This window comes from Cynara cardunculus (genome assembly GCF_001531365.2).
Source record: "Cynara cardunculus var. scolymus isolate 2C chromosome LG 2, CcrdV1, whole genome shotgun sequence".
Taxonomy (NCBI): domain Eukaryota; kingdom Viridiplantae; phylum Streptophyta; class Magnoliopsida; order Asterales; family Asteraceae; genus Cynara; species Cynara cardunculus.
This window is the reverse complement of record NC_037529.1, coordinates 17,732,452-17,755,737: the sequence shown is the minus strand read 5'-3', so window position 1 is coordinate 17,755,737 and position 23,286 is coordinate 17,732,452. Positions and strand designations below refer to the sequence as shown.

Here is a 23,286-nt window from a genome sequence, read left to right as displayed (position 1 = left end):
TATAAAAGAGGCGGTGGCTGATTTAAAGTTGTTAAACCAATTTTTAAAATACACCCTTCAACTTTTCATAACCTTTTAGAATCAACTCCAAACTTTCAAACCATAACTAACTCGTTTATAACACTAAAATTAATATGTGAATCAACTAAATAGTTCATATGTAAATGACTTAAAATAGTTCATATGTAAATCATTCAGGTCCATATGGTGTTCAGTTAAATAGTTCATAGGTGAATCAGTTAAGTAGTTCATATGTGAATCACACGGGTTTACATATGCACATATATAGTTCACATGTGAATCACATGGATTCACATATGCACATATTATATTTGTTTGCCGCTTAGGGTTGGGTTCCGGTGAGAAGAGAGTTAAGGTAAGAAGTGTAAGAAGGGATATTCACCCTCGGATGCACATCAGGATGAGATGCACATGATCAATCCTCGTATCAAGTGCGCTTCATGGGTGGGTTTGAGATTAAAGGCGATCAAGGGTGGAGATCCATTCTTACCCTTCACATATTAACTCTCATTCTCACATGAACTTTGTCTTGCTGCCTATTTGTAAAAATTACAAAACTACCATTATCTTCCACATAGTTGTTACTATGTGGCCGAATAATCTGGTGCCACACAATTGACCCTTCAAATCTCGACCGTTAATTTTTTAATAGAAATGCTTGGATCAGTTCTCTATTTCTCATATATTTGATGGTTCTTAAATAAACCTATGGCCATATAAGAAACTAACATTAAAAAAACTCATCCTTGCCGCCAATTTTAAACCCTAGAGGACCCAAAACCCTAAAGTAATACTATACGGAGAAACAAGTCTTGGAATGATGGATGAATATTTTATTTTTACTGATTAAAAAATTCGCAGAACACAAGTGTCGAATATCCTTTCGTTTGCTTCTCAAGAATCAAGATAAAGTAAAGTGCACGTTGAATGTACTGAATGTACTTGTTCAATCTTTTTTTTATTATGATTAAAATATGATTTTTTCCGGTTAAAATATTTTAGTTTAAAAATTATTAGTCCTATTTTTTTTTTAAATTATCATATGAATTCAAGAAATTAATTAAACGGTTGATTTAAAAAAACATCAGAACATATTCGTTAACGGTTTATATCAGTTACTTACGAACCAAATCATATGTATACATGTAAAAATCAGATTTTTTTTTAGAGAGAAAGTTGAGAGTTCTAGATATTGTAACAAGGTATTCGAACGAGTGTGCAACGTCATTGTGGACTTGACAATTGACAACAATTAATGTTACATTATAGGAACTGTGTTGAGAGTCCTACTTCGTGTAGTCATGGACCAACCCATATGCAAACATGCGAGAGTTTATCTTTTTTGTAATGTGCTGATTTTATTTCTATAATACGATGATTGATTAATGGTTAAAAAAAACAGAAATTAAAAAGAAGCAAACAAAGAAAGGCTACCTTACAACGTCTACAATGTGTGTTTTAAGAGGTTTTTGAGAGATTCTTCAAAGATGAAAAATCTCACTTCGAGGTTTTTCAACATAATTGGAGGTTTCATGAGAGATTTTCATTGAGTTTTTTGGGCAGAAGTCGTAACTGTACGATCTATATTTTCAAAGGTTTATCATGTTTAACTTTATAGAATTTTATTAAAGTTATGTATATAATTAGTTTTATTTTATTAATATAATTAAAGTAATTATATTTTAATATAATTATTAAATAATATAACATAACATAAATACACAATAAAAGTAAATATATTGTTTTTATATATTTAAATTGATTAAAAAAATTGGTAACATCTTTATAATTTTTTACAAAAACAGATTTTTATAAATTCACTTTGTTAATTTAGATTTTACGTAATTTTTATACCACTTCTCGATCAAAATAAATGTGTACTTGTTCAAATCTAATATATTGAATTTTATAAATAATAACATAAATGGTGTAAAGTTAAAATGGTGGGGTCCTAAAAAAACTATGAAAAAGCTTGAGAGAGGTTTTTATCATAGTAAAGATATATTGAGTTTTTGAGTTGACAATGACGTAATATGAAAAACCTTGACGAAAAACCTCGACATTGTGGATGCTCTTTAGACGTGCTTAATTGCTTATTAGCTTCCCATAAACAAGACCTACATTATTCCTTCAGATAAATCAACAGCCAATCACACTAATATCTAATTCAAAAAGAGAAGCAACTTGGTATGAGATAGTAGAGTCAAGCATGCTAAAAGAGTGATGACCCCTAATTGCTCTTACACTTGGATAATAGTTTTCTAGGGGCCAACATAGATCACAAACCCTAGCTAGTGATACATATCTCTCTTAGAGAGGTAGCTTAACACCAACAAGCCGAACCGATCACCAAATTGTAATCCTAAGAACAGTTAAGAAAGTCTATGGTCACCGATCGAGCTTAATCAATACCTATCTTTTGAGCCTATAGTCGTGGAATTAGTGCCAAAAACCCTCCGAATTAGGCACAAACTAGTTTGCAATGGGATTCGCACGTTATGCTTTATTTGAGGATTAGGGTTTGATACTTCAAACTAAAAAATCATTTGACCAAAACCAAAATGAATCAGCCAATTTTTAAGACAGCTTAGATGGGTACTTTGAGATCAAACCTCATATGCACCTTTAGGGTATATACATATATATCGAATGTATGTATATATTATCATAGGTTTTACTACTTTAATGGGGTTACCTAAGACATAGGAGTATGGCCATTTGTAGGAAAATTAATATAAAAAAAGAGCCAAAAAGTTGTACTTTGAAACCTCGAAGCATGGGAAGAGAAGTGGCTTACTTTAATCGAAAGTAGCCACTTAAGATTCTGCAGCTACAAGCTACTTTATTAGTGTTTTGCTTCAAGAAACACAGAGTTCAACTTATTATATAAATATCAAAACCGCTTTTTTATTCTAAGATCATATTAAGGGGTGTTTTTATTGCTTTAAAAAAAATAATTTATTGATTTATTTCAATATGATATCAGTAATAAGTATTTTTGAGTGTTTGTATAAACAACTTATATCGGTAGATAAGAAGTTTTTGAATAAGTTAAACTCTTCTGACTTATAATAAATTGATAAGTGCTTTTGTAAAAAAAACATAAATTGTTTCAAATAAGCAATCCCAAATTAATACCCTCTAAATTGTATAATAGAGCCAAAAGCAAAAGGTTTTTATAATACGATTGAAATGTGTAATTAGTAAATTACTTTGTGTATGTTATTATTTGTTTGTCTTACAATAGATGTTTGTGTTAAAAACGAGTACATAGTTTCAAAATTGTTTTTGAATTTATAATTTTTTTTTATTATAACAACGTATTTTAAATTATTTTTCATTAGAATATTATACTTTAAAAGTAACTTAATATAGCAATAGTTAACTTGTTACATTTTAAACCGGCTAAATCTCTTTCTTTTGTTGTTTACTTGGTTTAAATGAGATGATATGAATAACACATTATTTTGATGACATGACCAAAATAAAGAAAAACATTTTTCAATTTTTTTTAATGATTTTCACTTTTCTTGTGACCATTAAAAAATACATTTCAATTTTTTTTATTAAATGACATTCAAACTAAAAATTTTAGGGTAAAATATTTCTTTAATAAATACGATATATTATTTTCAAAATAATTATTTTGTTTTTAGAAAAAAGTAATAGTTTCTTATTTTATTTTGTTTAAAAGACTACATATATTTTAACGATTTCCTTAAATGTTAGCGAGATAATTTGTTCTCTACAAACTAGATAATATTGTTATATTAATGAATAGTTTAAAAAAATTTAAGTAAGTATTTGATATATTTATATGCCAAATAATTTTTTTTAAACAAGTAACAGTTTCGGGAAAAAAAACGTAACAATTCTTTTTTTTTCATAAAAAAATGTTAGCAAGATAAATTATGTTTTATTAATCTTTTTAATATTGTTATATTAACGAATTATCTAATTCATTTAATATATTTATTAAATAATATATAAAATCAAAAAAAAATATAGTATAAAGTTATAATAAGAAATGTCACGTGAGTAAAATTTTACACGTGGACAACCATGTGAACAATAATATTACATGATTAGACCTTCTAGCCTAGTGGTAAAGGTTTTGGCATGACATAGTCATGAACCCGAGTTCGAGCCCTGGGAGCGGAGTGTTGGCGACATTTAAGTGAGGCCATGTTTAGCCTCCAAATTTGCCGGGGATTAGTCGGGCTTTGGCCCGGACACCCTTACAAAATATATATATATATATATATATATATATATTACATGATTGGTAACTTGTGTCATGTAATTTTAATTCAAATAAAAAGGTTACTTATTACTATGATCTCAAAATTTGGAGAGTAAATTTTTAGTTGAAACTTAGGAGAAACATATACTAAATTTTGGTAAACATGATTGACTAAATGTTCAATGTGTAAATAATAAAATGTTAAAAGTAAAAGTACCATGTTGTAATAGGAACTAGTCATGATATAATAAAATAATTTTAAATGTACAATGTTATAATAAGAAATTTCACAGCAGGGGTATGGTACACGTCGACAGCCTACTTGGAAGTGAGGTGACATGGAACATGATATAATGGGTAAATTTGAATCAAAAGCTTACTCAATGCTATAAAGTGAAATTTTTCAAAGTAAAATGCCCTAATAAAAAATAATTTGTAAATACATTGTTGTAATAAGTAAAACTGAAAATACAATGCTATAATATAAAATTTTATGAACATAGGTTATTATTTTGTACATTTTGTCCTGAATTTTTTTACTTTTAACAAAAGATGAATAATGATCCAAGAAGAAACTTAGGAGTATAGAAGAAATTCCAAGTCGAATAATCTGTTCGAAGATAATGAGATTCTGGTTAAAAATGAGTTTGGATTTTTCAGAATCCTCAGTAAAAAATCATTAACAATAGTGAAGAACACAAAATCTGATAATATTAACAAGTATTCTAAAAGAAACATCAGAATTAAATATCATAATCATCTAAATAAACACTAAAAAGGCTTATAACTACAACACTAAAAAGAAGTGAACTAGTCGTAGTAAACAATAAATGAGTCATCAAAAGAAAGTTGAGGGAAATAATATATGAAAGAATGTTGAGACCAACAACCGAAAATAGCTGGAAAAAATAATTTATAATTCTTTTTTGAGTTTTGTTGGAAGCATTTAGGGTTGTAAATGAACCGAACGAATACAAATGGTAAGAAAACGTAATTTTTTGTGTTCGTGTTTGTTCATTAAGAAAATGTGCATGTTTTAATTTGTTTATGTTTGTTTGTTAAGATGCTAAATGAATGTAAAAGCAACAATCTCAATGAAACGTGAGAGGCTCATACGGATGAATATATATATGAACAAATACAAATATACTAAAAGCAACTATCATTACTCATCATTTTAGGACTAAAAAATAACATAACAAAACAATCGGGTAAATATAAGAGATAAGGATTCTAAGAATTTAATTAAATCAACGATTTCACATGTTAATATCATAATATATATAAAAATAATATATGTATATATATATATATATATATATTTAAATGAATGTAAAACGAATATAAATGAACGAACATAAATAAACAGGCGATATCATTATTCATGTTCGCTCGTTAAACTAAACGAACAAAAAAACGTGTTCATATTCATTCGTTTATTTTTGAATATAAACATTTATTTTAAAATTAAATAATAATTTAAAACAACATAAAAAGAATTAGTAAAAAGATATAAAAGAAATACCCTACAACCTATTAAAGAAAATGGCTTATTCAAAAACCTAGCCTAGAAGCCAAACTTATAGCTTATAAAGTGAGATGTTTAATCTATTTGTTAGATGATGTATCTAAATATTTGATCGACAAACAAAAGGAATAGAAAAAGCAACATTCGAGGTAATGTGAACACGATTAGCCGTTATTTCTTGAGTATCAAACACTTCTTAATTATCATTTTTAATTATTATTTTGCAATAAACGCACATTTTTTAAAGCTTATAAATTCAAGTATTGTTTAATGTTATTAATTAACATTTATCATATTTTGTTTTTTTTTTTTAAACTCTAATAACCAACTTAATAAATATCTGAATTTAAGAGTTATAAGACCAGCACATGTATTTTAAGATAAATTTAAATTCGTATTTAATTTATGAAATTACATTATAGTATGCCTTGGGTTGTATTTAATTCAACAAATTAAACATATTTTAAATGTTATATTTCCTTTACAATATTTTTAAGAGATTTATTATATAGAAAAATAAATATTTTATAGACCGTTATATAAAATTAGGCTCCGGCTAAAAAATTATAATAATAACGTGTTACAATTTATTTGATGATATTAATTTTTTTTTACTGTGAAAATGTAACATCATCGAAAAAAATTCTAAAAATTGATGTAACACATAATAAATGCATTATTACTATTCAAAATTATATTCACCACTAAAAAGTAAAATCTACAAAGAAGAGTGAATTACATGTTCAATAATTGTGGTATTTAAAAAAACCAACGGATCATATCCTTATGAATCATTTTTTGGACGCCCTAAATCCCTATCACTAACTTATTGATTAGAATAAGTGTTGTTCTAAGTCTTTTTTTTATCACCTTATTCATTTGAAGACCTAACAAAATCCATTTTGATTACCAAAAGGTCTTTGGTCTAGTGGAATCGTAGTCTTTGACCTCTCATAAAAAGTAGAGGTTCAAATTTCACCAAAGATGAAGAAGATGTGTGAATTCATTTGTTGCATTTATCGTATATAAATATTATATACTTAAAAGGATACATTTTGACTTGAAGGAGCCTCTCCACATCCACCTCTTTCCTTGAGCCATCACATGCCATCCCTCCTCTACTCCCTTGTATACATCCTCACCACCATGGATGTAATGACCCAAAAAAAATTCTTATATAAATGAACATCCAAAAATATATTGTTCCAAGTCTAAAGACTCCAATGTAACAGAAGTTATCAAGATAATAAAACTTAATGAAAAATTGTCTAAAAGTTGATCGCTAAAAAAAAACTCGAATATCGCTCCTCGACATGCCTTTGTTCCACGATAACTAGGTTCTAAGCTTTCTCTTTCCCCTTGCTACTACTCCTGAGTAATTGATGACCTAGTCGCAAATTATTTTGAACAGGAGATGGGTGAGCCTAGGTGATGGCTTGGAATCGTAAGTTTTCACATAGTGGGCACAAAGTCCCCACAGTGGCGGTGCAAGTGCACGTCGACACTATGATCGCTTCAAGTAATAAAGTGGTATAGTACCAAGATCGTTTCCACAGGGATTGGACTACTGAGAATCAGAGAGTTTTATGAACTTCTTGAGCACGTTTTGGTTTGTGAATAAAAGTTGAGTTTTGTTGGTAAAAAACTTAGAATACGAAATAAACCTTTTCAAATTAAGAGATGGGTATAGATGTAAGTTTTCCTTAAGAAGATTGTAGGAACATTATGGTCAAAAACTCATGGGACTTCTATATAAACTCCAATATCTCGAAAGTAAATTTTTATATATTGTGCCCACAAAGTGCCCACGTCATCAATTTTAAACTTGCCGAATTAGCTAAGTGATAAAAAGATATCTAGTTACACTAGCTTGAAGATTTATGCTCAAATCTCTTTGTAGTATAAATCTCGACTAAATATTTGAACGTTAGCTAAAAACATGCAAAATCTGTGTCTCTACGTGATTATCAAAGATTCTCTCAAATCTTTGTGCGTCAATTAAGCCGTATTTCAAATCCGTCCATTTCTGGATCAAGAATCTAATATTAACACTTCAAAGTGATCGGCTTATCCGCGTTAAGCTTAAGTCCCAACTTAAAGTGACCAAGCTTAAGAATTAATAACAATGGCAACACCCAAGTGTGCCTACAAGTTCTTAAGTTTGGCTCACACCCACACCCAAAGGGGTGATTAGTTCATAATAAAATTACAGAACATAGAAGAAGAAGAAGAGAAATGCATAAGAAATACTTGAATTGAAATTTTACTAAAACTGTTGCCCTTAGTTGGCATAATATTAAAAAGAAACGTAGCTGAAAATTAAATACAAGAAAAGAAGTAAATACAGAAAGTTAAACTTGAACTACTGCTCTAGATCTTTAGTTGAGAGTAAATGCTCCAAAAGATGTGTCTTTCAAATGGGAGTAAATGCTTTAATTTATAGGAGAAAGGGAGAGATGGACATCCCTTTTACCCAAAGGAAGAAAGCCTTCTTCAATCTCGAGGGCAAAGACTTCATTACATATCTTGCAAAATCTTCAGGTCTTGTCACCTTTTTTGAAAGTATGAAAAAGATAGAGATGGTCTTTCCCTTAAAATAAGGGAAAAAGGCACTTTAAGACATTTTTTATACAACAAGGTCCATCCCTTTAAATATTGTGAAATTTTCAGAATGGACTGTAGAATTAGTTCTCTTAAATACCAGAAAACAAGTATTTAAACTTATCCAAATTTGCTTTGAAGAAAATATCGAAGTGGGCATTTTTCAGCAGTGACGGTTTTTCAGAATAAAATCAAATCCTTAACCTTTCATCACTTCTTAAAACATTTTAGACAAAATATATAAGATAGAAGAAAAATGGGTACATAAAACACATAAAAAATAGAAGCATTGAACAATAAATAACTCTCAAAATTGAGAGTTATCACTAGGGCTCAGTGAATTCACAGTTGTAATGCATACACAACATTATTAAATAGATTTACTTCATAATTTATTATGCATATGGTTTACACAACATAATTCACAAAGCCAACGACGTTATGGGAGACGTCTACCTCACACAGCATTACCTAGCAAACTCACACCGCATGTCCGCAGTTACGGCTTAGACAAGTGAAACTGGTCTCGTGCTAGATTCAACGCAATGGGCAAGAAGTTTCCCAGGCCCGGGGTTGTGTCTATGAGTGTTGGGGAATGGTATTACTCAAAAACGTGCTCATCTTTATATAATCATACCGTAGTACATCCTCATTGCCACACAAATACTCACAACATATTATAAAAAAATATCAAACGTCTTATGCATACATGATATATCAAAAATCTCAAGAAAATCCCAAGTAAGTTTGGTTATAATTATAAATAAATGTGAAACCATTCAAGTTCTTCCTTTTTTTTTCCTATCCTTTCTCTCAAATATCATTGATAAACAATAAAGCTTAACAAGGAGGAATATTTTGCCTAAAAACAACTCAAATCACAAAGAGTTATGAACCCTTTGATCCACTGTAACAACAAAACCTTGAGCCATTTACTATATTATGACCAACACCCACAAGAACCTTAAATTCTAACTTTTAGAACCGTAATGAGGGTCACGTTTAGACAACTCGGTGTGACGGGGATTACCGTTGTGGCGAACGATAGAGGTGAGTGGTGACCATTAGCCACAGTTGCCCTACGAAAAACAACCCGATCAAACGACTAGGAGACGAGAGATATAAGTGTCTTACCAATTAGTGTCGAACTAGACGCGTTATAGCGAACCTTCGTCTTCCTCTCTGGCGGCCACTACCGCTCCTTGTCGATGGATTTTTTTCTTCCCCAAGGTTACCATGCACCATCCCTTTTATACCCTCTAATCAACGGTTTCTAAGCATTTGAATCATCCCAACATAAATGGCCGGTGGTTACTTTAGTTGTTTGACTTGCATAAGCCACCCTTTCACCTACGTTTCAGCCGTACAATTACCAACCATTATTTATTATTATTATTATGGTTTATTACAATGAAGCTATACTACACCACCAAACACATTGTCCATCTCCAATGAAACCATATGGACAAATCACTCATGTTGTGATACCACCACCATGTTTTTTAGAGGTTTAAACCGTCCAAACCAAGTTAAAATAGACTGTTTTTGACGGTTTGAGTGGTCTAGCAGTTCGGTCCGCTCTGAAAATAGTCAAACCGCTCACTTCTGTCTGGTCAGCGGTTTGAACGTTTTTTTAGCAGTCTGGACCGAACCGACCGTCAGAAATAGACATCTATTAATCATATATAATTTTCATGTTATATGTTCAACTTTATGTCAAAATTAGAAAAATATTCATCAAAGACGTTATGTTTTTAGTTTTCATTTCTCAATTGATCGCGTCATCTAAATTGGCAAAATTCCAAATATCAAAAATTAATCCAAAATTTCAAATCAACCTTCGACTTCCTCAATGTTTGTCTGAAATTCCATTTCTTGTTGGTAGATTTCTTTAACTTTTTCCAATTTGCTCAATGTTTCTTTAGTTATAAAGATAGACGTATATTTTATAATTCAATATCTTACTTTTAATAATTTTATAGTGGTAGAAATTTCATTTTACATATAAATGGTATACTTTTTTAAATTTAAAGCTCATAAGAAATCTAAACCGTCTAAACCGGTCAAACCATACCACCTTTTTATGGTTTGGTTTGATCACTTGATGCCAAATCACTCGGATTAAAAGATTTCCTAAATAAGTGGAGCCACATAGAAAGCAACGGAGTCTCTTGACCCCAGTCAAAGATAAAAAGAATATGAATTTAGCTTAATTTTTTTTACCTTCTACAAATAGTTTGATTCCATGCTTAAAGAAACCATTTAACTTTTACAAGACCCCACACATTTAATTTTTTTTCTACCAAAAGAAATAAATTGATATTAATATCTTGTGTATTACTTTGTTAAATCCATTTCCATATAAGGAATCTTAGTTCTTAGTATGATTTTACTAAATCCATCTCAATATATTGTTCTTTTAGTTTTAATATAAACTAGTTTATCATATGATAATTGTTTTATAGAGATAAAATATATAAAATTAAACTATGGTATAATTTGCTATTCAGCTTAACCTAAATGGTAAAAGAAAGAACTTGAACAGAACCTTTTAACCGAAAACCAAATAACCCGAAACCATTTTGGTTTGGATGGGTTATTAGATTTCGGGAAAAAAATTCACATTCCTAAATCTGACCCTAGTCATCTAAGTTTCTAGATCTGCCATTAACTGCCAATAAGGTTTGGTTTGTGGTTAAACCACCCAAACCTGACGACAAACACCCCTAATGCTCCTCCTCTCTTTTGCTGCCATGTACCATCCTTCTCTTCTACTCTGTTGTGCCTCATACTTACCACCATGAAGCTCCATGAGACTTTATAAAACTAGAGAGGGAAAGTATTATCCAGAGAGTTTGAGAGAATGCATATTTTATGATTGTTTTAAGAATGAGGATTACAAGCTACATTAACACCTTTATATAGTACATTAACTATTTCTATCATGGACCAGTGAGACAAAACTTACTCATCCACGTGTCTTTACAAACTCATCAACAAACTTCCAACTACAACTGATGAATGTTTCTAACTGACACTCAACTAATTATATTTAAACAATCAAAACCACCAAACAAAAGGGCAATCTCTAATGTCTCTGATAAAGCTATGAGACAATGTGTCTCATCTTTTTATATGTTTGGTTTTTATCTATGCCTAAGTTCGGATGTCAACATTATAAGAATCCAATGAGAGAAAATATGTATATTCCAACTTGAACACAATGTACATATTCATACACAAGCAAAATTGCAACTGCTCTTATAAATCATCATTTAAAATATAATACAAATCTATCTAATAAATAAAGAATCAACAATTATGTTTTTGATCCCTAAGAATCAGCATAAAGATTATGTGACATCTCTAGCTTGGTTTTCTACAAATATTCCAACATTTCCCTTCAAGCTGGCGTGTACATACCATTCATGCTAATATTGCAAGTAAGATCTTCAAATAATCTCCTTGTAGGGCCTTTTGTTAGTATGTCGGCTACTCATTGTGTTGTGGGTAAGTAAACCATGCACGCTCTTTCGGAATCAAGTTTTTCTTTGATGAAATGTCTATCTACTTCCACATGCTTTGTTCAGTCATGGTGAACAGGATTGTAAGCTATGCTTACTGTTGCTTTGTTATCGCAGTACAATTTTATAAGGGGATTTGGACGGTATACGTAGCTCCTCCATTAGTCATTGCAGCCATATTTCTTCACATGTACCATGAGCGACAACTCTGAACTCTGATTCATCAGTGGTTCGAGATACAACAAGTTGTTTTTTATTTCTCTAAATCACAAGATTCCCCCATACATAACTGCAATATCCGTTGTTAGAGCGTCCATCTGTTGCAGGGCCTGCCTAGTCAACATTTATGAATACTTCGATAAACCTATTTTCTTCTTTCTTAAAGTGCAGTCTTTTTCCAGGGGTCCCCTTTAAGTACCTCAATACTCTATATGTTGTTGTTATGTGTCTCTCCTTTCGGGAGTGCCTAAATTGGCTGATAACACTTACATCAAAAGTGATACCAGACCTTGTGTGAGAGAGATAAATGAATTTTCCTACCAGCCTTTTATATCTCTCTTTGTCAACCTTTGGGATATCTTCTTCAGCTCCTAGCTTCTTGGGTTCCATTAGGATGCTAGCGGGTTTAGATCCCATCATTCCTATCTATGCTAGTAAATCAAGAACATACTTCCTTTGTGAAATGAAGATCGCTTCTTGGCTTCTTGTAACTTCCCTTCCTAGGAAGTATTTGAATGGTCCAAGGTCTTTCATTTCGAACTCCAAGATGAGATAGGTTTTTAGTTGGTTGATTTATGCCAAGTCATCACCTGTCATGATTATGTCATCAACGTTATGATAAGAATTGAGATCTTACCATTTTTAGAGTGCTTGAAGAACACAGTGTGATCTACCTGTCCTTGATTGTATCCTCTACTTGTTACCACTTGAGTCAATCAGCTAAACCATGCCCTCGGTGATTGTTTTAACCCATAAAGTGATTTATTTAGTCTTCCCTTCGAGGTTTTCAAAATCAGGGGGAAGATCCATATAAACTTCCTTATTGAGTTCGCCATTTAGGAACGCATTTTTATGTCTAATTGCATTAGAGGCCAATCAAGGTTAGCTGCCAAGGAAAGTAAAACTTGAGTAGTATTGAGTTTTACAATAGGGGAAAAAGTCTCTTGATAGTCAATGCCAAACGTCTGAGTGTAGCCCTTAGCTACAAGTCTTGTCTTGTACCTGTTTATGTTACCATCATTGTTGTATTTGGTGGTAAACAATCATTTGCATACATCAATCTTCTTTCCTTGTTGGAAGGTTACTTAGTTCCCATGTTCCATTATTCTTCAAGGTTGTTAGTTCTTCCAAGATGGCACTCTTCTATTTTGAGGATTAAAAAGTGTGGTCATGTTTTTTGGAGTTTCAGCCTGATCCAAATGAGTGATGAATACTCTATATGTAGTGCACAACTTCTCATAGGACACAAAGATGGAAATAGGGTGCTTTGTAAATGATTGGACTCCCTTTCGAATGACAATTGGGAGATTTTCATGACATGTGGTGTCCAAGACAACAATTGATGGTTGTTTTTTTTAGAACAGTTATCAGGAAAAATTTCTTGGCAATCCAAAGTCGTTGATTTATCCATTCTAGTAGAGCAATGTCTCCTCAAATAAACAAGCAAATCAGGTCCATCAGATTTGGGGACGAGTGTGGTGTTTGGTGGTGGTTCTAGGAGTGAATTTTATAGAATGGAAACTATTAGAGTATTGTATTCGATTTCCCGATTTTCAGCAGCTTCAAGGTCGAGGAGACCATTTAAGGACTCATGTTCATTTAGAGTCTCCCCTGAAGATGAGGCCTCGGGAAATAGGGCTCAGATTAGAAAAAAAGTGACGTCTTTAGAGACAGATTCGTCGCAAGGTTGGTGAGAAACACTTATATCCTTTCTGTGTCAATGAATATAAAAATAGGCATATTTGTGGGCACGGGGATCAAATTTGGACTCATTTGAGTCACAAGAATGGACGAAGGTTGTATATCTAAAGATTTTTGGTGAAATATAGGAGGCTTGAAATAGTGGAAATGATTTCTTTAGGATATCAATTGGGGTTTGTAGACAAGAACTTTTGAAGGTAATCGGTTTATAAGGTAACATGCAGTGAGAACAATTTCACCCCGTAGATATTTTGGAATATGCATGGTGAACGTTGGGGACGTGTTGTGGCTAGTAAGTGTTGATTCTTTAATTTCATTTAGAGACACCATTTTGTTGGGGGTGTGTCCGAACAAGAGCTTTTATGAATAATGCCATGATCAGAGAGGTAGGTTCCTAGAGCAGAATTAAAGTATTTTTTTTATTAACCTAAATATCCAACCCGCTATGCGAGTCGACTAATCCCAGGACGACCACTTGCTTGGAACTATATTGAATCATGATGTGAAAGGTTTGGAGGGTTTGGAGGGTTTTGAGGGTTTTGGGGGCTTCTGATTTGTCTTTAAGGAGATAAACCCAACATAGGCGTGTATGGTCATTGATGAATGTGATAAACCATTTTGATAAGAAACATTTTTATCTAGTTGGGTCCCCAAATATTGTTGTGAATTAATGAAAATGATTTAGAGGTAGCATAAGGTTTTAGAGAATTGGGAACAGGAGTATGTTTTGATAATTGGCAAATTTCACACATAAAAGAACCAACATCTTGATTTTGAAATAATTGTGGAAACAAAATTTTCAAGGTACTGAAAGTTTGGGTGTCCAAGTCTATGATGCCACATCAGGATGGTGTATTTATTGGAAGGTGAAACTTTAGAGCTTAAACATGCTTGTTTATTCTTGATTCATTAATTTCCCAGATATAAAGTCCATCTTTGACTTTACATTGTCAATCGTCCTCCCCGATCCCTATTCCTACACACGAAAATCGGTGGAAAGAATAGAGCCAAGTATTTGTTATCTTGAGTGATCATGTGAATAGATAGGAGATTACAAGACAACTTTGGAGCATGAAGGACTTTAGTGAGTGTGATTTGATCTGTGAGGCAAACCAAGATTGTGCCCACAATCGGGGAGAAAGATCCATCGTCTATCCTTACCTTAGATTGGTTATGGCAGGGACTACAAGTGTGAGATAAAGAGGAGTTGTCGGTCATGTGATTAGAGGCCCCTGAGTCGAAGATCCAATGGTTATTAGCACTGGATTTAGAAAGGACATTAAAGGCATTATGACCATTACGATTGATAGGTTTCATGAGGAGGGCTCTATTCAGTTGCACATTCATTACCTCATATAAAGTAGGTAGTTCCTCTGGTACAAGCGAGAATGATGTGTGGTGCGCCTTCGATGTAGTTTGATTCTAGTTTGCCCATGGATATCCATAATTCTTGTAACATTTGTCCCGTGTGTGGCATGTTCTGTTGCAGTGAGTACACCATACACAATCTCCTTGTCTGTTCTTCCACGAGTCTCCTCTTTCACGAAGCTTAAAGATGGGTGGTCATTTTGAGACAAGTGCAGAGGTCTCTATAGAACAATTCCCATTATTGGAGACTGGTTTAGCTTCCTTTTGATAACCGAGCATTACACGCTGACGGTTTTTTCACCACGAACCTCCGCAAATGCTTCACCAACTGATGGTAAAGGGGTTCAGCTGAGAATTCTCCCACGTATCTCATATAATTAACGATTTAAACCTGTTGGAAATCGTAGAGTCTTTCTTTCTTCCAAGTGTACCTTGAATTTTACATATTCTTCGACTTCGCCTCAATCAGCTTCATAGAACATATTCAGTTCCTAACATAAGACTTTCAAACAGTTATAGTAGTTAGTTACTTCAAAAGTACCTTGACGAATCTCTTTCAACTTCATCGTGATCTCGAATACTTGGGCGGCATTTCCCATGTCAGAGAAGTTTTCATTGACATCATCCCATATTTCTTTTGTAGTTTTAAACGATAGATAGGTACTGATGAGGTTGTTTTCCATATAATTTATGAGTCATTCCATCACAATTGGTGAGTTCCCATGCCTTTATATTGTTTATCAACAGAACTAAGGCGAAAGATGCTACCATTGAGGTATACAGTTCCTCTTCCTCATATAATCATAAGGACTGACTATGACCACTGTAGAAATTTCTTCCCATCAAGTTTGTGACTGGTAATCAGCAAGGGAGAGTTATCACTGTAGGTTTGGGTCCATGAATTGGAAGAAGATTTGGATACCCCTCTTTCTTTTGTCATGATGCTAAACAGTAGATTGTGATGAACTTCTCAATAGGAACGAAGGAAAAATAGTGCAGTCTTGCACCAATTTAAAGAGAGAATAGAATCCATACTATATATATATATATATATATAGTCGGATGAAAAAGATACTGGAACGGGACCAGTGTTGGAGTACAGAAACACAGCCTGGATCCTCCAGGCTATGATACCATATAAGAATTCAATGAGAGAAAAGATGTAGATTCCAACTTGAATACCATGTACATATTTATACACAAGCAAAACTATAACAACTCTTATAGATTAGCCTCTAAAATATAATACAAGTCTATCGAATAACTAGAAAATCAATAATTATGGAATTGATCTCTAAGAATCAACACAAAGATTATGTGATATCTCTAGCTTGATTTTCTACAAATGTTCCAGTAAACATTGTTTTTGATTTTGATTTAAACTTTTGATTAAATTTGATATCTTTATTTCCGTCTCAGGAAATAGTTTTTTTTTTCAGAAGGAATTGTGATGTCTTTCTATGGGATCGTGGGTTTTTTTATTAGCTTCTATTTGTGGTGCACAATTTCGTGGAATGTAGGTAGTGGTTATGATCAATTTGATAGAAAAGACAAAATAATGTGTATCTTTTGGTGGGGATTGATTGGAATAGTAATACTGGATTTGTGTTCAAGTTTGGTGAAACGATAGTTTTCTTGTAGGAAAATTCTCACCAAAGAAGACGTTTGGGGGACATTGAATGGTTGTTTATTCGATAATAATAATTTAATAATAAATATGTTGTTCTAATAAACACAAGTCAAGAAGTTAAAAAAAAGACAGAAGCTTACAAATTACACCAAAATAGATATTTTGAATGGAAGTTAGTATTAGAAACTTGGAACATTGAAAAATGCAACCACAAAGACGTAATATTTTGATTTTACAAAAAAAGGATAGGAATCCATTAAAAACAAATTACCACTCGTAAAAAGATATGCAATTCACTCTAAAACTATTGAATTTGAACGTTAACCTTCTTGATTGCAAAATCCGCAAGAATGTGGAGAAGAACCAAAACGGAATGGTTTCGCTTACTTAAAACTAAGAGGGGATGCCGCCTAGAAAAACTCAGGACTAGGAAAGAAAGGCAGAGACAGGGAGAGCTCTCAGGTATTTTTTGGGTAATCTGCTACCCTGGGGTAAATTGAGTAGCCCGTCCTACCAACTAATTTACCATAAAAAAACAACTATTCCCAAGAACCGGGTTCAATGATCTGAATGGGTTTAAAGACAAATTAGGACCAACAAGTTCAGTCGTTAAATGACTAGAAGTAAACGGCTGAGTTAGCCTTGCCTACCCTAAAAGTGGTAGTAAGCACTGAGAAAGAGATAAGTGTTCCGTATAGGTTCGTAAACGATAGTAGTTACAATCACTCAATGGATATGCTCGCCTTTGGAATGAAAGCGCCAATGGCACACGAAGCGCATTCGGAACGGGCATGGAGAAAAGGAAGTTTGTAGAAGCCAGAGTTCCCCTTTTTGGTCTGATGCTTTGTTACAGACTCACAATCAGGCGTCGCACCTTAGTAAGCTTTCAGGAAAGTGGATTTCAAAGAAATAGGCTTCATTTTTTAAGTTGGTCAATGAGAACTTATAATCGAGGACTGACAAACTGGAAAAACAACCTGCTCCATAGGTGTAACCTCAATACTAAAATCGACTCTTTTCTTTAGCAAGACTAACAGTCTTACTTTTTTACAATAGATTTCATTTTAAAATTCTTTGTCCTTCCCCCCCGATTTTACCCACCTTGCTATCATGAAAATGCCAGTTGTTATCATAGTAACTGCATGAATCAAAGCAGTGACAGACATAATTCAGGAAAGCTTGAAATCCAACTAAAGATTTTGATTCAAGTGGGGACAACTACTTTTATCCTAATATAGTAGCTACAGCCCATCCTTGTCCACCTTCTCTGAAAAGCGAGGCCTACTTAAATAAGTAATGAGCTTAGCAATTTTGTGAACAAACATAGACAAATGCTTGCAAGACTAGAATTCGTTCGTTACATCAAGTGATGCAAGCCTGGGATATGCATTACCGGAAACAAATAGAATCACTCAAGTTTCGCCTTGATCAATACGACAACCTTACTAATAGAAAGGGTCAATTTCTTGGCATAACCAACTATTTTGTCCATGTAACATGACATCATAGTAGGCAAGGGGGATAGAGAGAGGTCTTTTCATCACCTCCTTTGGCTCTTGAATTTCTACATTAGAAGTCAACAGGATTCTTTACTTCATTTGTTTTGTCACAGTGACTCTAAACTTCAATGAATCAACCTTCGGTTGAGCAGCAAGGAACTTGAATCAATCTTTTGAGAACTCATTGTAAACAGGATTTCTTATTTTTCTTTCCTAGCAGCTAATGCTATAAAAAAAGGAAGCTCGAAAACCATCGACGGAAGGGGTCCCCTTTTCACAGAAGATTCTTGGCCGCTCAATAAACGGACGGACTCTCTTTCTTTATAAAATAACCAATTTTAATTATTGCGAACCTATAGGTTCAAGAGAAAAAAGGGCGGGCTTCCGACAACGTGGAATCCAACCACACCGGAATGTATGGTACAAAGTCCTCTGGAGAAGGTCTTCAACCTAGCTCGACTGAAAGGAAAGGAAGAGTAAAGGCCTTCCTTGTCATTGTAGTAGGCTTGTTTGCAAGAGAGAAGAAGCAGCTTCTGCGGCCTCCTGAACTGTTCGCATCGCTGTCTTCGGTTCAAGTGAAGTAAAAGACAGAAGCTTTCAAATTAAACCAAACTAGATATTTTGAATGGAAGTTAGCATTAGAAACTAACATTGAAAAAAATGCAACCACCAAGACGTAATATTTTGATATTACAGAAAAAGAATAGGAATCCATTAAAAACAGATTACGACTCATAAAAAATATGCAATTCACTCTAAAACCTATCAAATTTGAACGTTAACCTTCTTAATTTTAACTCTGATTCTTTTTTAAAATTTACAGCAAATCTTTTTCAAGATAATCTCAAAAAAAAGTTTGTGCCTTTGGATTTTGTTGTCAGAATAAAAACCGAGTTATAACACATGGTGATGGTACAAACAGACCCACAAAATTGAATACAGTGGTGTGATACAGTAGAAAAAAAAACTAATATATGGGTTTTTTTTAAATTCATTAGTGAATATACTTAAATATACACTTTTAAATAAGTGTAAATACCAAGAAATCTTGATAGTTTTAAATTAGCTTCAAGTTCCAACATGGGTGTCGCTTAAAGCTGCTTCTTGATTTATACAGCCAATCAAATAACTCCAAAAACCAAGAACTACATCTTTAAGCAAAGAGTGCATATATATATATATATATATATATATAACGCCACAAAAGCATTATTTTTAAAAATCAGGTTCAACTTTTAGAGCTAGCATTTCACTAATCATTAAGATCATATTTTTTCGATCTTAATGGGCAAGCCTCTTTAACACCTAAAAATTTGATTAAAGGTGAACAAAAGAAAATGAAAAATGTAAGTACATGACATGACGTGAATGATAGATTTCTTATTCAAACCTGCAACTGCCAAAGAAAATGTAAAAGTACAAGACAGTCAAATGTCAATGTACACCTTAGCCCCATCGCTACATTTTAGTTACAGAAAAGTAAAACCAATGAACATGTACAGAATGTGTGCTTCATCTTTGTCCCTTTGTTTGTCAACAGAAAGCTTCAATGAAATTAAGGATCAGATTAGGGTTTGGATCATTGAGACCATACACAAGGATTAAACCATGCCAAACAACATTTAAGCAGTACCCAAGATAAATAATCCCAAAAAAACTCACAAAATTCAAGGGGAACGGTGTACGTAAGTATTTGCCGTAGATGAATATATTTAAAGGGAAACCATTCAAGCGGTAGCGAAAAGGCAAAGTAATACCTGAACCCATGATTCTAGACAACTCCACCGTCCGTCTAGCCGAAAGACGGCGGGTTGATCTTTGACACCGATCCACAGAATCCCTTCAATTGGGTAACAAGGAAAAAAAGGATGCAAATTAAAAGGTCACAACCTACAGAATACAAATGAAGGAGATCCGTTCTGATGAATATCTTAAAGAATACTACTTCAAGGTCTCCCTGCCAGTTTCTTGGTAAAAAAACCTCAAAAGAGTATTATGCACAAAGAATCAAGACAAGATTTTCACCTACTGGACTTCATTCAAGAAAGTAATGGCGTTTATATATCAAATGACATCAAATTCACAAGAAGCAAATAAGCTCTATAAAAGAATAGTACTGGTAACACTCATTTTGTACAAAACTAAATAGGATTTTCAACAAACCACAAAGGAAGATGATAAGAATATAAAACCAAATTCAATCTTGATTCTACATCACTGATCTCATATATATATATATATATATATATATATACATGCATACATGGCCATGGGATGGCTTCAGATGTGTTTTTGGTATAAAGAAAGATGGGGAATTAAGGGAGCTCCCTTCAGTCCAAGCACAGAAAAGAAAAGGATTAAATTTGTCTCCCGCATCATTCACACATTCAAAATAGGCAGCCAATCTCCGTCGTCTCTATTGTGTTTGAATGAATGAGTCGGCAGCAAATCCATACCCTCTACCCACCTATGAGTGGACTGAAGGAAGCTCCCTCTAATTCTTCCATTATCTCTACCATAACCAAACATCATATTTGTAGACATAAGGTAACAAATTAACCTAAAATCTGGTTCATATACACATTCTATGTTAAAGGGCACAAACCTAAACCTGGTTCACACACAAGTCTTTTATCCCAAACTAGTCATATTGGGCTACAAACAACAAAGAGGTGAACCACATAGATTAATTGGGCAGATGAGTCTACATAATTCACAAGAATTAGGAACAAAAACAGAATGTGACGAGCAACCCTCCAAACCCAATCAAGAATAGTTTCAGGAGATGCAAATCATTAATGGGGAACCTTAAATAATGAAAGGCAAAAATAAACCTAAAAATGGCATGGTTTTTATGTTATAAGGCACCAAAAACTCAGATATTAATCTTTAGAATGAAAATTTTGGGGACATGGTATGAATCTTGAGATTAAGAAATAATATCCTAAAATGGTAGTATTAGGTTTCTAATATAAAGTTGAAGCAATTAATTGTTCTATTTGTGTGGGTTAGAAGAATCTAGGGTTTTTTATGGAATAATAATCAGATTATTTCGGTGATTTTATAGAAAGATAAATCTTTAAAATAAAGTAAAAATCCAATAAATAAAAGTAACTCCTAAAACCAAGAACTACATATGAAACCCTAACCCTAAAGAAAAATAAGACCAAAATATAATTTCTATCAAAACAAAAAAACCCAAGAAACACACTTCAATTAAGCATTTCCATGGCATGATAGCAAGTAAAATACAAGAAAACGATCAAGTGTAATTAAAGAAAAGAGAATTTATCCAGTAATAAATGTAACGTAAGATCATGCATCATAAATGGTGACTGTGTGTGAGAAAACGCTAGAGCTTACAGAAGAAAGCTAGACAGTTTTGAGAGGCTCGACCGCCATTGCAGCTGCTTTATGAAGCTCTAATTACAGAGATTGATGAACCTTCAAGAGCTTAAAAGAGAAGAAAAAATGGAACATGAAACGAAAAAGCAAGGGAATGAATGGAAAATTAATGGGGGGGAAAAGGAAGAAGCATAAATCACGGAAGGGAAAAACTGGGTTTTATAGAAGAGGATGAAAGATGATGGGTCGCTGTCCTCATGAGAGTTAGAAATTTAATACAAGAAAATTAAACTTAAATTAAAAAGACACACACATGAAAGAAGATCTTTACCAATCTAGAGAGATAAAAGGCCCTTTCTTTTTTCTGCATACTGTTGTCCATATCTGTGTATATATATATATTATGCAACAAGATATATACACAAACACACACACACACATATATATATATATACATATATATATATATATGCGTGTGTGTAAGAGTATTATACAAAGAGACAAGTTATGTAATAAGTAGTAGTTATTGTGTTTTCATTTTATTTTTAATTTTGTAATTGAATTTTCAAGATTTATCACAAATATTTCACTACAAAATTAATTGAATATGGTCAACAATTTTGTAAATTTGTTGATCAAAAATACCTAAAAATTCCAAAGTTGGAAAGTATTATAGTTTTCAAATCCATTTATCTAAGTCAAAGAAAATAACAAGAGTCTAAAAGGAGGTTTATTTAACAAACCATATATATAACGCTATTGTAAATTAAGGGACTGTTTACCTAAATGTTTACCTGGTAAGTGTTTGTCGTTAGGAGGCAATACTATAATTTATTTTATTGGGTAAGATTGTAGTACATCAAAACGTATTTCATGCAACAATTTGTCTGGTAAGTGCTTACCCGGATAAGAGCCGTCATCCTCACTTACCGGGTAAGACTCTCCATCATTATCATCGTTTTTACCGGATAAGATTCTTGGCCCTTGCCATATTCATCCGATGAGAAAAATTACCCAATAAATACTTACCGGATAAGCGTTTAATAAACTGCTCCTATGTATTTTAGTAATATAATTTAATGGTTATTTGTTTTGTAACATATATGAATATGGAATGATGGTTGGTTGGAGGGTGGAGGGAATGGAGATTGAAAATGGGGAAGTGTAGAGAGGGTACTGTAGATGCATCATACCATGGTGAATGGTGTTTATGGGAAAAGAGGTTTACGAGGTGGGTGGGTGGGGTGGGGGGTTATTTTTGACCCATTTAATTACATCTCTGTTTCACTTTCTTGGATTTAATGTCACTTCTACTCTTCATCTTCCTAGATTGCATTCTCTCTCTTTCTCTCCATGAAACACTCCATCTTTAATATGTATGAAAATGAAATTATTAAGGGTTGTTTGTTTACCTCTTAATAGTTTTATTAAGAAGCGGTATCTGAATCGTTAAGAGGTGAATCTTGTTTGACAAAGAAAAGTGTGTATTTTAATGGTTCCAAAACCATTCAACGCCATGTTGTAAATAACTATCAAACAATTATATTTCATTTTGCACTATATTATAAGAGTCTCTTAATCATTCTTCAACAAACCATTCAGAATAT

The 23,286-nt window shown here is 32.8% G+C and overlaps 1 long non-coding RNA gene across 1 annotated transcript; it reads right to left on the bottom strand.

Annotated features, from left to right (window-relative positions):
* Positions 1-19,694: 19,694 nt before the first annotated feature.
* On the bottom strand, positions 19,695-21,924 carry LOC112508062. The gene is made up of 3 exons (XR_003068599.1): positions 21,698-21,924; positions 20,092-20,174; positions 19,695-19,878 (listed from the first exon to the last, which is right to left on the bottom strand). It is a non-coding gene; the product is annotated as an uncharacterized LOC112508062 (long non-coding RNA).
* Positions 21,925-23,286: the final 1,362 nt, after the last annotated feature.